This window comes from Alligator sinensis, unplaced genomic scaffold (genome assembly GCF_000455745.1).
Source record: "Alligator sinensis unplaced genomic scaffold, ASM45574v1 scaffold301_1, whole genome shotgun sequence".
Taxonomy (NCBI): Eukaryota; Metazoa; Chordata; order Crocodylia; family Alligatoridae; genus Alligator; species Alligator sinensis.
In genome coordinates, this window is record NW_005842035.1 from 1,006,535 (window position 1) to 1,021,915 (window position 15,381).

At 47.3% G+C, this 15,381-nt stretch overlaps 1 long non-coding RNA gene across 1 annotated transcript; it reads left to right on the top strand.

The window, feature by feature from the left end:
- Window positions 1-7,535: 7,535 nt before the first annotated feature.
- On the top strand, window positions 7,536-14,727 carry LOC112550094. The gene is made up of 2 exons (XR_003093760.1): window positions 7,536-11,543; window positions 12,112-14,727. It is a non-coding gene; the product is annotated as an uncharacterized LOC112550094 (long non-coding RNA).
- The last annotated feature ends 654 nt before the right edge of the window (window positions 14,728-15,381 follow it).

Sequence of the window (15,381 nt, forward strand, 5' to 3'; positions counted from 1 at the left end):
CCAGGGTAGGGGAGAGCAGCACCTCCCTTGGGAGCCCGTTCCAGACCTTGGCCACTCGAACTGTGAAGAAGTTCTTCCTAATGTCCAATCTAAATCTGCTCTCTGCTAGCTTGTGGCCATTATTTCTTGTACCCCCTGGGGGCGCCTTGGTGAATAACTACTCACCAATTCCCTTCTGTGCCCCCGTGATGAACTTATAGGCAGCCACAAGGTCGCCTCTCAACCTTCTCTTGCGGAGGCTGAAAAGATCCAGGTTCTCTAGTTTCTCCTCGTAGGGCTTGGTCTGTAGGCCCTTAACCATACGAGTGGCCCTTCTCTGGACCCTCTCCAGGTTATCCACATCCCTCTTGAAGTGCGGCGCCCAGAATTGCACGCAGTACTCCAACTGCGGTCTGACCAGCGCCCGATAGAGGGGAAGTATCACCTCCTTGGACCTATTCGTCATGCGTCTGCTGATGCACGATAAAGTGCCATTGGCTTTTCTGATGGCTTCGTCACACTGCCGACTCATGTTCATCGTGGAGTCCACTAGGACGCCAAGATCCCTTTCCACTTCCGTGCCACCCAGCAGGTCAGTCCCTAGGCTGTAGGTGTGCTGGACATTTTTCCTCCCTAGGTGCAGCACTTTGCATTTCTCCTTGTTGAACTGCATTCTCTTGTTTTCTGCCCACTTGTCCAACCTGTCCAGATCTGCTTGCAGCTGTTCCCTGCCCTCCGGCGTGTCCACTTCTCCCCATAGCTTTGTGTCATCCGCAGACTTGGACAGAGTACACTTCACTCCCTCGTCCAAGTCACTGATGAAGACATTGAAGAGTATCGGTCCAAGGACCGAGCCCTGTGGGACCCCACTGCCCACACCCTTCCAGGTCGAGACCGACCCATCCACCACGACTCTCTGGGTGCGACCCTCCAGCCAATTCGCCACCCACCGGACTGTGTAGTCATCCACGTCACAGCCTCTTCACTTGTTCACCAGTATGGGGTGGGATACCGTATCGAAGGCCTTCCTGAAGTCTAAGTATACGACATCCACCCCTCCTCCTGTGTCCAGGCGTTTCATACCCAGCCTGGTGCCTCTCCGCTGCCAACACAGACACCACGAAATGCCATGCATGCTGGGCATCGGACTACGTCACACAGTGCCCGTTTTCCAGGCCTTCACAGTGCCCCCACATTTCAAGGGACGACATGCCTTTCTTGGTGCAAGGTTCCCCATGTTGCAGGCCAGGTTTGCCTATCGACACTGGAAACATAGCAATCTCTGACACTGCCCACACCTTAGGAGTTTCCTGTCCCCTTGTCTTGCACTGGGTATGTGGCAGGAGGAGCGCGATGCACCTACCCACCTGCGAGAAGCTCTGAACTGCCAGGCTCACCTCGCAAGGACAACCTGATAGCCGCTGGCTAATTTAAAGCCTGCTGCTTGCTCCACACCTGAGCTAGATGTGAACTGGTGACCTCAGAGCAGAGCAGGGCATCTATGGACCCAAAGACAGCGCTGAGTCACCCGGCCTAGCACTCTGCCAGCGCGTCTACACCTTCATTAATACACAGTAGTTACTGTGTATTTAATGTAGGACTTGTTTAATGAAGTCCTAACTAAATGTGCAGTAACTCATGGTACTGGCAGTAGCACTGGCACATAGGTTTTTAGTGACGGTTACTGCATAGTAGCCTAATGCTACTGTGCACTGGTGTATTAGCACGGGTTTTGCCCAGCACGCTATTGTGCAGTGTTATTAGGCTACTGCGCATTCAGTGTCTCATGTAGACGTGCTCAGTGTCCATCAAATGAAACCGTCCACAGTCCCTGGTAAACCCCACTTTATCCTCCAGGCTTGCAGAGGGCCCCCACGTTCCCAGCTGCGGTGACATCCTCATGCTGTGGAGAGAAGTAGGCCCATCTCCTCCCTTTATAGCCAGGGCTGGATGCAGCTGCAGTAACATCTGTGAAGTGGGGTGTCAGATGCCAAACCACTGCCCCCGCTCCCCCGCGGGGATGCCCCACTACCAGGGCTGTGCGTGCCCAGGAAGACCGGCGTCTGTGCTCTTTCACTGCTGAATTCTCCCTGCCGGAGAGAAGGCTAATTAATCAACTCGGCTCTTCTGGCATCACTCAACATGCAAATAGTTTCTGGCAGCGAGGCAGGCACAAAATTAGCTGCTGTATTAAACTGCCATATCCCCTTTCCTCCTTTATTGGCTGCACTTGGTGCAGAGGAATAAAGCATTAACTGGTTCCCAGCGGACCTGAGAAACTATTAGGCCTCTCTCTCTGCTGCGCGGAGGAGGAAAATATAGTTTATGGCTGTGATTCCCTTGAAGACGCCCGTTTGACTTTGTGGCACCGGGGATAGAAACAGAATCAAGCATGGAGATCCTTGGCACAACAGGGGAGACTGCTGGCAACTAATAAACCAAGGATTAGCAGGTCAGTTGTGCTCCTGAAATACACTGAGGTGACTGAATCCTTGCATTGGGTCGAGGCTTGGATGAGAGACTGCCAGCATCCCAGCCAGGCTATCAATAGTGATGTCAGGTGCCTACATCTGGACGTGCCCCAGGCTCTGACGTACGCTCCTGAATCTCCTTGTTATGACAGAATGGCAAATCTTTTTATAAAGGAAATCATTCATGGCCACATTGATCCTCCTCGTGGTTTCTGATCCTCAGCTGATGGGACGGGTGGCCCATGGAGGTCAACAAAGCCAACAAGATGTGCTAGCTGCGGGAGCTGGTCCTTTTGCATAAAAAAACAAACTCATCTAGGTTGCATGCTGATGTAAGCCCATCAGATGTCCCCTGCACCTGGAAGCTGCTGAACTTTCTCACCAGCCAGGAAGAAGCCCCATTGCAGCAGGGTCTGTTTCTGTGCCCTTGCTTTAGGTGAAAACTGATGGATGGATGGATGGATGGATGGATGGATTCTGCCCTGGGTTCCTCTGCTGTAGCAATGCTGTTGCATTTCATTCACATTGGATGGACGTGGGAGAAGCAATCCAGAAAAAACTGGCCCTTGCTGGAACCACTTAGACCTCATTTACTTGTTGGAGGCAGCTGTGAATGAAGCCTGCCCTCGAGGAACCTGGGGGACAGGCCTTGCTAGGGGAAAGTCACTGCCACACAACCCGCACCTTTCCCGAGTACCTCAAGCTCCTTGCACTGTTGTTCATCCACCTCTAAAACATAGATAGCCTATCTTCTCTCAGAGGTCCCACGAGGAGCAATTTGGGAACTGCAGCAGATGCTTTGAGAGGTGCTGGCTTGGAAGGAGTTACAGGCACTCAGTGAGTACAGATAACTGGACCCGGAGCACTCCTGGCCTTATTTACCTAGCGTGAGTCCCATGTAGCCTCCTGAACGTGGTCTCTGCAGCCCCTATGAGATGAAAGGGTAGATCCCAGGCAGAAGCTGGGCCTCGCATGGCTCAACATCCTGGGCTGGATGGGACAACCCTGCCTTGTCCTTCTATAGGCAGCACTCAGTGTATGGGAACCATCTCAGAAAGCCACTCCAGCCCTGGATGGACTTATACCTCATAGGCCCCAGCATTGGGAAACTACAGCTGTGGGACCCAGGTCAGCATCAGTGGGAAAATCTCATGGACTTCCATGGGCACTGAAGCCAACAGGCCTTATTTACCTGTCTTGTCTAAGGATGACCAAGAGGCAACACCGCTCTGGCCTCTCCAGGCCCTCACCCAGCCACAGGGAGCGACCGTGAAGAGCCACAGGATGGGAGCTCTCATCAGGCCCCTGGTTGTGCAAACCACGCGGTACCAGAGCCCCGCTTCCACCATGACACACCACGGCATCACGCAACAAATGTGCAATGCAGGACGAATCCACCCAAGTGACGCCCTTTGGCCTTCTCTCTCTTCTTCTGGGAGAGGTGTTGCCTAGTGATTGAAACACGGGATGGGGAGCCGGGAGACCTGGATTCTTTCATTTCCGCCCGGGTCCCACCTCCAGGTTTCTTCACCCCCTGTATCTCCGTCTCCTCATCTGCGAGATGGAGATAAGGATAATTACACACCCCATAGCAGAGCCACATGGACCCACTTATTCATCCTTCTGAAGTCCTTGGAGATGAAAGGCACTTTGCTGAGCACAGGATTATCATTACAGTACTAATAATTACAGTAATTAATACGCTGTTTGGTCACCAGCATCGGCCCTTGACCCCATTTTTTACATCAAATGCATGTACCCCATGTCTGCAAAAACAAAAGTAGCCAGAATAATCCCCAAAGTATAACAGCGAGGCTTGCTTCTCAAAAGTAAAAAGGAATTGAGCCATTCCTTGAATGGACACAAAAATTGCATGGGCTTCTTGTGGTTCAAGATGATCACCAAACAGTAGCCAACCCTGAACTGGGCCAAGTCAATGCTTCCCTCGAAGCTGCAGAGACTGTCCTGGGATCTGGGAGCTTTCTCCCCAGCCGTTATGGGCTCCTAGTCTCTGCCTCTCCACCTAGCTGTGGTTTTGCAAAGCACCAGCAGTGCAATTTCTGAGCCCCTGCCAAAACAGCCAAGGGTGCAGGTGCAGAACTCTCTCTTCCTTCCGGTCTGCAGGGACTGGGTCTCCTTATGTTGTAGGCAGGTTGCTTTTTTAATTTGATGCCTGCATTTATAACAAGTTCCCTCAATACCTAAGAAAACCCAGGAAATGAACCTGCTCCCTTCCCCTACCACCACCAGCGCCAGCTAGGAAACAAAAGCATGCCGCCCTGATGATGCAGGCTGATGTTAGTGAGAGATTTCAACAGATGGGACCAGAACCTAAAATAAACTTCCCACCCATGGGATTCTGATTCCTTCTCTTAGGGTGCATCGAAACACATCTGGAGTCCTGTGTCCAGCTGTGGGCCCCTACTACAGAAAGGATGTGGACAAGTTGGAGAGAGTCCAGCGGAGGGCAATGAAAATGGTTGTGCGGCTGGGGGACAGGACTGGTGAGGAGAGGCTGAGGGACCTGGGCTGATTTAATCTGCAAAGAGAAGACTGAGGGGGATTGAATAGCAGCCTTTAACTCCCTGCAGGGGGGTTGTGAAGAGGATGGAGCTGGACTGGTCTCAGTGGGGGCAGATGGCAGCACAAGGAGCAATGGGCTCAAGCTGCAGCAAGGGAAGTTGATGTTAGATATTAGGAAAAACTCTCTCACTAGGAGGGTAGTAAAGCACTGGAAAGATTATCTGGAGAGGTGGTGGAACCTCTATTCTTGGAGGTTTTTAAGGCCCAGCTTGATATCCCTTGGCAGGGATGATGTTGCTGGGGCTGGTCCTGCTTTGAGCAGGGGGTTGCACTGGATGCAACCTCCTAAGGTCCCTTCCAGTCTTCATTTTGGATGATTGCATGATTCTTTGAAGCATGTGAAGGGTATCGACATCTAAGGTACAGGAGGAATTATTTAGGGTGGTACAACTTGGAAATTTCCTAATGGGAAGACACCCTCAACTATGGAGCAGAGCCTACGGTGGTAGGTTGCATCTGCCTCAGGTATGTCGGCAATCTTAATTACCAAGTTATCAGAACATCTCACATCCTTTAATGCCTTTTTCTTCCCAACACCCCTGGGACATAGGATGGTGCAATGACACGCCTGGCAGATCGGGGATTGGAGAACAAACAAGCCAAGCTCAGATCCTCAATCTTATTTGGGTGCTGACAATTCACTGATGGAAGTCAGGCCTGTAAGGAGCTTTGAAGTCTGGAGCCATATGACTTGGCCAATGACATGCAGAGAGCCTGGGGTAGAAAAGGGATCTGAATCAGCATCTCATGAGTCCTTGCTACCATAATAAGAGGATGGGCCAACCCTCTGGAGCTCCCCCTACACCTACTGTTTTCTTGTAACCTGAATATCTTTGGTATGAATGGAGTCCCCTGAAATATTTAACGTTAGACTCCAAAAAGACCAGCAAATCCTGTAGAAAGAATAATCCTGTAGCAGCAGCAGGGCTGGCTAACCTGACTCCCATCTCTCATTCTCTCCTGCCTTTACCTCTGCTCCCTGAAGTCAGCAAAAAGCAAACCCCAGTGCAGAGACTGGACACATCGGGCAAGAAGGAGAGATCTCAGAGATGGAGCTGCCCCTGGGCATCCACGGACAAAGCTGGTCCTGCATGCACCCCTGGGACCCCTCTAGAGATCATTGCAATGAGAGATGCCCACTCAGCACCCAGGGAAACTTTTCCATAGGGAAGGTGAGAGCAGGCCTGCAATGCGGTCCTGCACAAATCCAAGGAGACACAGCAAGGGCTCGACGAGGAATTCCTCCTCCCTGGGGCTGCTTATCAAATGCGCTATAAAAAGGCAGCACCGTCCGATACGCAGGACAGGACTCAAAGAGCAAAGGGTGAAAGCCAGAGGCCTCGTTCTGCCTCGTGTTATCAATCGGGAATGACCCACGTGAGGTCCGCGGGGCAAGGCTTCTGGGGATCGGCCCCTTCGCTCCAGCCTGGCCAGGATAAAATGAATCCCAGGCACATTCCAACATATCCTGCAAGCCCAGGGAGGGTGTTTTGTTGTCTGGTTCTTTCTTTTCCCAGCACACATTGTTCTGATGCCACAAGCATGACTTGTATCGGCCACTCCTGACCCAGGGCAGCAGGCGACGGGGCCAGCAGGCCTGCTGGGTGTGGGACAGGGCTCCAGGATCGGCCGTGGTGACGGCTGACTCCTCTGCTGCTTTGGGACGAGATGCTTTCCCTTCTGGAGCGGGTGCCGCTTCGAAAGAGGGAAACACATGGAAGGCAGGCCAAGAGAAGTCTCGGAGGAATGTCGCTTTAACTGAAACCCTCTGCGCTCATCGACTTCAGCACGCGTTTAATGATTCATTTCCCAGCCAGCCAACTTGTACCTTTGTAATCTTTGCGAAGGTTAACTTGTTGATCCCAATAGCCAGCGTCGTTGCAAAGGGGGTGAGGGGGTGGGAAAGGGCTCGATTTTTGGTAAAAGTCAGGTTGTTGTTTTTTTCCTTGTGGCTGAAGGAGCAAATGGGAAACAGGGCAAAGAACAGAACGAGAGAGATTTGCAAAAGAAAGGGAAATGAGAAGCACTTGGGGTCTGCTTCCAACTTTTTTAAAGGCAGATTGGTAGAGGAATTCAAACATATTGGTCATTAAAAAATAGCCCCACACTGAATTGTCCCCTTAAGACGTAAAGCTTAACGTTGGTAGTAATCAAAATTATTTCCTGGAGCTGTTGGCAGTGCTGTTCCGTATCCAGCTCCCCGATGTGCTCTGAACTCGATGCGAATAAACCCCCCATTGAATAATCAGCATACACAATTAACTTTTCCAAACAGGAGATTTTACCACCTTCAACTCTCCTATGGAGTATGAGCTGTCATTTCTACCCAGGAGAACTTTTACAATCTTTTCTCCGATGCCTGAAGAAGGGTGTTTGTGCCCAAAAGCTTGCAAGTAAAGAATTTTTTTTTTTTTTGCAAAAATCTAGTTGATCTAATAACAGATATCGCCTTGACCATGAGTCCTGATGCTTGGTCCCTTCCTCTTGAAATCTAACTGATTACTGCTGGCTGCAGCTTTGATCATTATTATTTTAGATGACTTAAGACCTGAGAAGTCCCATTGGACTTGTTCATCTCAGTAAAGAGTTAAAATTCTCCTAGCCATTTTAGGTGGGGTCGTGCAAGAGAAAAGCAAAGAGGAAATCCAATTCTTCAAACTAAGAGTGAAAACAAACTGAAGGGAAATTAAAACCCCCAAACCCCTCCAAAAGGTGGGAAAAGAAACAAAAGCCCCTCCTCACAAATTGGTAGTCGCTACATGATGCTGCTATTGATAGATTGGATTTAATCGATAACTCCATCAATGCATACATTAATACTGCAATGATTAGTATAACATTAAAAAAAAACAGTTTCTGGTCGGGTAGATACAAAAAAGAAACTCAAATATAGTTTGCTATAACCCTCTCTGTTCTTAAAAGAGAATGCAGAGATCCGAAAAATTTCCAGAGACAAACAAGGCAACAAATGCTTTCCCCTGCAGTTACTCATATATTCCAATCAACTAACTCAATTCTTTAATAATTAGTGAATCCGGACTGTTCTGACGATTCAGTAGAACATAAAAAAACTAAGCATCGATATTTTATTTGGAGGAAGGAAATGAAAGGCAGATAATGCTAACTCGGCACAGATGTCCAACAAGTTATATAAAAAATAACTGAAAAATAATATGAGTTTAAAAAAAGAAATCCGGGCCCCATCCAAGCCCCTGGAATTTAATGGGAGTCTCCCTTTTTATTTCCACAAGCTCAGAATCAGGCCCTTTGTTTCTGCAGGAAACAGGCTTCAACTTTTAACTCCCAAAGTTTTCCTTCTGGGATCAAAATGTTTTCCACTTCTGACATTTAGTAGCATGGACCTGTGAGGTTTTGGGCAGAGCTGGAATAGAGAAAAAGAACGCTAATAAGTAATCTGAATTAAGGACTGCCTTTGATTTATTCACTTTTTCTGGCAAGGCCACCGTTTGTTATTAGAGACTTGAACCATCTCAGCATTTTTCTTATCAGGAATATATCTTCTGGGGTTACTGAGGTTTTTGACATTTTCTTTTAACCTCATCAAGTGGAAGTTGAGATACATGCTTAAAAAAAAAACAAAACAGCCAATTTTAGCACCACTTACTTGAATACGTGAGGAGCTTTGCACTCACCAGTCACATATTTCATATTTTCGAATGTAACAAATGGACAAGTTCAAAAATACATTTATGTATGTGTAAGCATGCATGCATTCATGTAGGTGCATATAGATGTATCTAGGTCTGTCTTTTAAGTATTTATGCATTTCTTATGTCTTTTAGGATACCTCTACACATTTTATAAATAGGAGAGCAGGCACAGAATAGGGAGGATGAAATCTGGGTTTGCATTTGAAGGTGTTGGAGTTTGTACTTCTCAAGCAGGGGTACATAATGCTCCCAGGGGTATGTGTTCATCTTCTAGAGCGTACGTGAGAGGAAGGCATAGGAAAGCAAAAGAAAGAAAAGGGATAAGCTAAAGGGAGAATAAAGAAAATCTTGAAGAGCAACTCTTCAATATTTCTTAGGTGGTCGGAAAGGTAACAGTGTGGCTGAAGGGACATGAAATATTACTTCTTTATTATCCGTCACATGAAAAATCTGAAGGGCACAGACAAATTAATTTAACTAGCCTCAAAAGAGATACCCCCCCACCCCCAAAAAAAAGGTTAAGAACCACTGTTGCAGATCAATAGCATACGGTCATTGCAAACTTCTCTCGCTGCATGTGAGCCACTACGTTTTTCTACAAGCTTGTCTCACACACATACACACATACATAATCACAGACTTTGGTCTGTAATTGGTTAAAAATTGATTGGGGGTGGAAAGGGAGGAGGATAATTATCTGCGACTGGCTGGATGCCTACTAGAATCTAGGTCTGAAGTTTATCCCCTTTTTTTTCATACCAAAGATCATGTACATAGGGCACAACATTGTGATGTTCGGTGGCACGGAGTGGGGAGCAATCAGAAGCCTTGCATATTAGTTTGTATATATAGATAATATTTATTACGCCAGATAGTAAGTGTTTGCAGGATCAGACAGGCAGACAGACAGACAGGAAAAAAAAGTGGCAACAATCCTCCTCCCACACTTATGCTGAGAAAATCATTTCTGACACAGAAGTTCTCACCGTCGCTCTCCTGGTAAGGGTGGGAAGGTGAATTTGTCAATAATGACAATTGCACAAGAATATGTCTATAATATCTCTGTTTCGCTCAGCATGATGATCCCGTCGCCAGATGTGAGCCAGCCCTGTTATGTGACCCAGTTCTGGGTACCTGGAGTCCTTAAGTAATGGCATTGAAAATATCCTTTGTGTGTTTCAATGGCACCAAGACTATCCTTTGGATTGAAAATAGCAATCCCAAACCTGCACGATCTCATTTTAAGTGCCCCCCACCTTGACATGTGAAAATATAGGGGCGCCTGTGTGTGTCTGGGTGTATTGCACGTGTGAAACCAGTAACACCGCTCCAGAGTTGCTTGTATTTGGGTGCCTGAGTGAATATCACCTCCAGTGTGGAAGTCAAGGGAGATTCTTAGCCACTGATCTATCTGTCCGTCCACCTTTCCCTCTGTCTAGCCATCCATCCCTTCTTCCAGCTGGAAGGGCAGCCTCTCCAGCGTGCACCCAGCAGCTGCGTCCCAGGGAACAGGGGGATGCTGGTTGGCATCTCACACTGTTGACAGGTTTCTGCAGGAAGGAGGACTTAAACCAGAAGCACTCTCCACCGTGGGCCCACGAATGGAAAAGTACCCGTGCCATCCCAATGCACATTCTTGGGCTCTGAGTGAGACGACGCAGGCTGCCTTCAGAGCTGGTTCAGTGCGGTCAGGTGTACCGAGGGCGGTATAAGAGCCAGGCCCCGGCATGCCAATCAAGTTTTTCCACTTCCAGCCCTTTCACCAGAGGTAAGGACCCAGCCAGATCACAAACATTCCAATTAAAGTTCAAAATAATAATGATAATGAACATAACAATAGCCCCCGCCTTCCTCACTGGAGCTAACAAGCATTTGGGTCTTCCTCCCTTGTTCTTCTCTAAGCCCAGCTGCCTCTTCTCCTGGCACCGAAGGGAAAATATTGTTCTGTATGCAAGGACCTGAAAAGAAAAAGCAGCAGCAATGGGGGGGCCATTTATTTAGCTCCTGGAAGCTGGTTGCAAGGTAAAGCTTCTGGGAGCAGGAAGGCTGCTTTGTGGCCTGCCCTTTGCAATAAAAAAAATACAGAGATTTCAAATATTTAAGAGACTCAAGTAAAACTAGCGTGGGATGAAAGCAGGGTGTTGAGGCTGCTTGCTCGGTGAAGTTCAATCATGACACGTCTGTTCGCTAAGGATCTCAGCTCCGGGCCATCACCTTTAGCCCTTTAAGAGTGCTAGCTTATAATCTACCTCCAACTTCTAGCCTCGGTGCAAAAAGAGGGACGAACTAGGAGGAACAGGCACGCATGCACAGACAGCAGGCAAATGCAAAGTGGTAAACTAAACTACTTTGTTATGATGATGCAAAAAAAAAAAAAAATGAAGTCGCGATCATGTGATTTTATGCAAATCGAGTGAATGGACGGTTAAAAACTAAATGTCAGGTAGATAAGATCACATACACCTAGAGCAGCGTCATGATATTCTCTGCACGTTACATTCATACTGGAAACCAAACCGTGTTACAGAAATCAGACACCCACAAAAGGGCTCAGAGATTGCACTGAAAACAGGTTTCTGCAAAGCACCAGCCTCTGACAAAAAAAAAAGTAGGTTAGATGAGAAAACAAGATAGCGCGAGCGAGCCAGGGAATACACTGTCCCTGAGCAGTGTGCAATCCCACCGTATTATATAAGTTTACATGCACAAAACTGCCTTGAAATAACATTTATGATCCAGCCCAAAGCTCTTAAAAAGGCAGGTGTTCCAGGGTTTGGCTGATAATCCATCTTGAACTGCTGGGAGCAAGGAGTCGTATAGGAAACGTCTTTTCTTAAAGGTGAATTTTCTGCCCTTGCCACTTAAAAAAAAAAAAAAGGTCCTGGGGGCTGTTTATTTCTGTATGTCTGTATTTATTATACATAAAGCCATTATTATGCACTAGCTGGCTGTCTAGGGAACGAGCAGCACTGACTTCCTGAAGGAGCTAATTACAACAACATAACAAATAGTCAGTTTTAAACAGAGGTTTATTTAAAACCGGTATTGCTCAGAAGATTACACACAGCTCTTTGGCTACCTAGACTTCGTCTGAGACCCGACCTGTAAGATTTTAAACCCCAGATGACGTAACCCAAAGGACTGAACAAGTCCGTAGAAAGAAAGGTTCGTTCTTGTCCTCGAACAGTATAGGACCAAGCCCCGTGGAGAACTGCAGAGGGCTAAAGAATGACATATAATCAGTCATGCTAAGAGCTCAGATGAGTACCCCCCACTTGCTACCTATGCTGGCAGAAATGCACCGCACATTTCGGGGGTTGGGGTTTTTTTTAGAAGAATCACTGAAATAACCAAATAACTTTTGTTTTTCGAAGAATAACTGAAAAATAACATTTTCTAAACTGCAGGAACATTTGTTTCAGGGGGGAGAACAGAATTCCCTGTGCTGACGGGGCTATTAGACTTCATGATCTCAATCTACGTTCAGGACCACGGGAGATGCAAAGGTCCCGACCTGCTGTCCTCTACACTTGCTTCAAACCTCGCTCTTATTGATCCAAGACATTGTGAAAGGAGCTGTGCCGGCCTGTCACATACACTGAATACTAGGATATGGCGCTGCAGAATTTGGGCTTCTGTGTCACACACAGATATGGAGAAGGATATAGCGAGGGCGGCTCTACATGGAGAGCAAAGGGAGGCGAGGTCTGACAGCCAGGGCCCAGACTGGGGAGCAGATGCACGTGCAAAGCAGGTCCACGTCCACTGCCTAGCTGCTTGCATTTTTCTACCCTGTCAACCCTCCCATTGCAAGGAGCACTTTCCTTTTAAAAATGAAGCCAGTTTCTGAGCTAAAAGGAGCAACGCAACCTATTCTACCGCAGCACAACTTTCTCGCCTTCTCGCAGGCTGCGACTAGAAACCCGGCCTGGGATTTTCATATTGCCTGCAGAGCCAGGGCATGGAAGGCCTTGTTTTACTCTGCAGTGCCTCCCCGGCCAACGTAGGCGTTGCAAGAATGGGCTCTGAAGGGAATTTCATGTTGCCCTTCCTATGCTGGATATTATAGTCCCTGTATATCCTCACGAGTCCCAGTTCAGTGTATGGAGAGGAAGCTCCAGTGGTGATGAACAGAGGTTTAGGTGCATAAGAACCACGTGTTCAAGGCATAGCAGCTGGGCGAGGGTGAAGTGAAAGCATGGAAAAGCACAGGATCGCATAGAGAGGAGGAAGATCATACAGGCACCCCAAGGGGGAAAAAAATAATGGATATAATCTACCCAGTGCTTCCAGGCTTGGCACCTGAACACCAGTTCCCAGCCCAAAGTGAATGCTCAGGGCTGATTTATAAGTCCCTGTAAACAGGGGGTTTATAATGGAAACTCTGATGCAACCCTAACATTTGGCAGTGTAAAGGCATACCAAGATCTCTGCTCTGCGAGGTGCCAATTTTAACAGCCGTCCTGATAAATCATCAATCGGACAAAAAAATCTTCTCCGCTTCCCAACTTTCTGCAAACATTGCCTTCAGCCGCTCAATTGATGCAGCCACCGTAGAAGACTCAGGCTGTCCAAAGGGGGGAGCAGGGAGGGGATCTTTAAAAAAATGAATTAATAAAGGCACGCTAAAAAAATAAAAGCTAGCTTGGCATTATACTTCTTGTATTATTTGTTACTGAGTCCGCTTATATGACACCAATAATTTTGCTAAAGTGGATAAACAAGCTTTCTATGTCCCCGAGAGCTTAGAGTCTAATAAGTAAAAGCTATGCTCACTCTGAATTATATATATTACTTTCCAGCTACAAAGGGAAATGTCTTTAAAGCTCGTCTGCATCATCTCAAGTATCATCTTAGCCTGATTCCTACTCCTTACTGGGCTATTTTTAATGACAGATGCGGGCTATCGGTTACAAGGCTTTCCTCCTATTTTGTTTTAAGACAGTGCTGAGTATTTCAGTCTGGGCACTTTGCTGAGAAATTTAAAAAAAAAAAAAAAAACAACCCTCAGGAAATGTTCAATAACTTTGCATTTAGGCTGCAGATTTCTTGGAATTCTTGGTAATTTAATCAGTCGCTCTAAGCAATTTGATTAGCCGGAGCTAGGGCACGGTGACCCCGCGGTGGTGATTCTTGTAAACTAATTTCTATTAATTGGAATAAACCTGAAATGCTATCGGAGGCACAAGCCTTCCCCCCCACCCCTATCCTCTCTGTCATGCAGAAGAGGAATTTGAAATCCTTTTACCCCCCGGCCATTCAGGCGGGGGGGAAAAATAATAATAATACATGCAAATTGAAACAGAAATCTGCTGAGATCTTTTAAAACACACCCACCCGAGCCAGGCCTGAGTGAATACGCGGCACAAGTAAATATGCAATTCATTTGCTTTTTTAACACAGATATTTACATAAATGGTCATTAGAATAACACTTTGTCACTCTCCCTCCCTCCTCCCCCTGCCACACACCCGCAAATCTATTTGTAAGACCGTCTTTACATTTTCCCTGCTGCCTGAAGCTTCCTCCAATGGCCAAAGCAGGCCTTTGCAGCTCCCTCCCAAGAGCTCTGAACTAAACATGGGCTCCAGCGACTCAAAATCAGAAGTCTCCTACTTACAAGGAAAATCAAACATCTATTTTGCATACAATCATAGATAAGACATACTGTACATCGCAGCTATGGCACGACAGACGCTTTACCATGTCCTTTGCAACCAGACAGCAGCTACAAAGAATTAACCCACCACTTAAAAAGAGTCCCGGAAAGGGAGAAAGAGCACAAAAAAAAAAAAAAAAAAAAAGAAAAAGAAAATATAATCCTCCGAGTGTGGGGGTTTGGTTTTTTTTCCAAGAGCAAGTATATTCCTCCCATTAAAAAGCAATGCCCAAAAAGGGGGGGGAAAAATAAACCGTATCTATCAAGAAAAAAACCCAAAACAGCTTCTTTCCTCCTCAACAACAAATCCCTTTAAGCATGAGAGCCAGCCAGAGATAGAAATACATACATTAAAAAAAAAAAAGATGATTGTGCAAAAAACCCCAAACAACCCGCCACCACGCACAAAAAAGAGACTCCAATGTCGCAGGATCCTGGGGTTTGGTTGTTGTTTTGTTTTAACCAAGAAACTTGCACACAAAAAATCAAAATCAAAATCAGATCAAACCAGGACTATGAGTCGAGTCTAATTCTGAACGGTTCTTTCCTCCCTTCTGCCTGCCTGCGATTTTATCTGCCTCTCTTCCTTCTGCATTTTTATTGGTATGTTGGTTGGTTCTTTTTGGTTTGTTGTTGGGTTTTTCCCCCCCCTTTCCTTTCTTTTCCTGCCTTAGGGGGGGAACAAAAAAAAGCAAAAAAACCCAGCCCAAGCCGCCCCGCTTTGCACGTCCTAAGCCTCTCTCCCTCGGTTATCTTAACGCGTGTGTTTGTGCCCTGCTCTGGTGTGTGGCGGTGTTTATGGGGCTTTCATGGAGACGCAACGCGCCCGGACCCCGATTTCTCTTATGTCACCGACTAGCAAATGAGTTCTCAGAATTCCAGGGGCAGAACCCTGCAACATTGTAGCGCGCCGACGTCACAGAAGGCAGGCGCCACGTGACGCCCGGGCACGGACCCGTCCATTGCGGCCGGGGGGGTGGCGGCGCCCCCGGGCCGGGGTAGCGCCGCGGGGAGACCC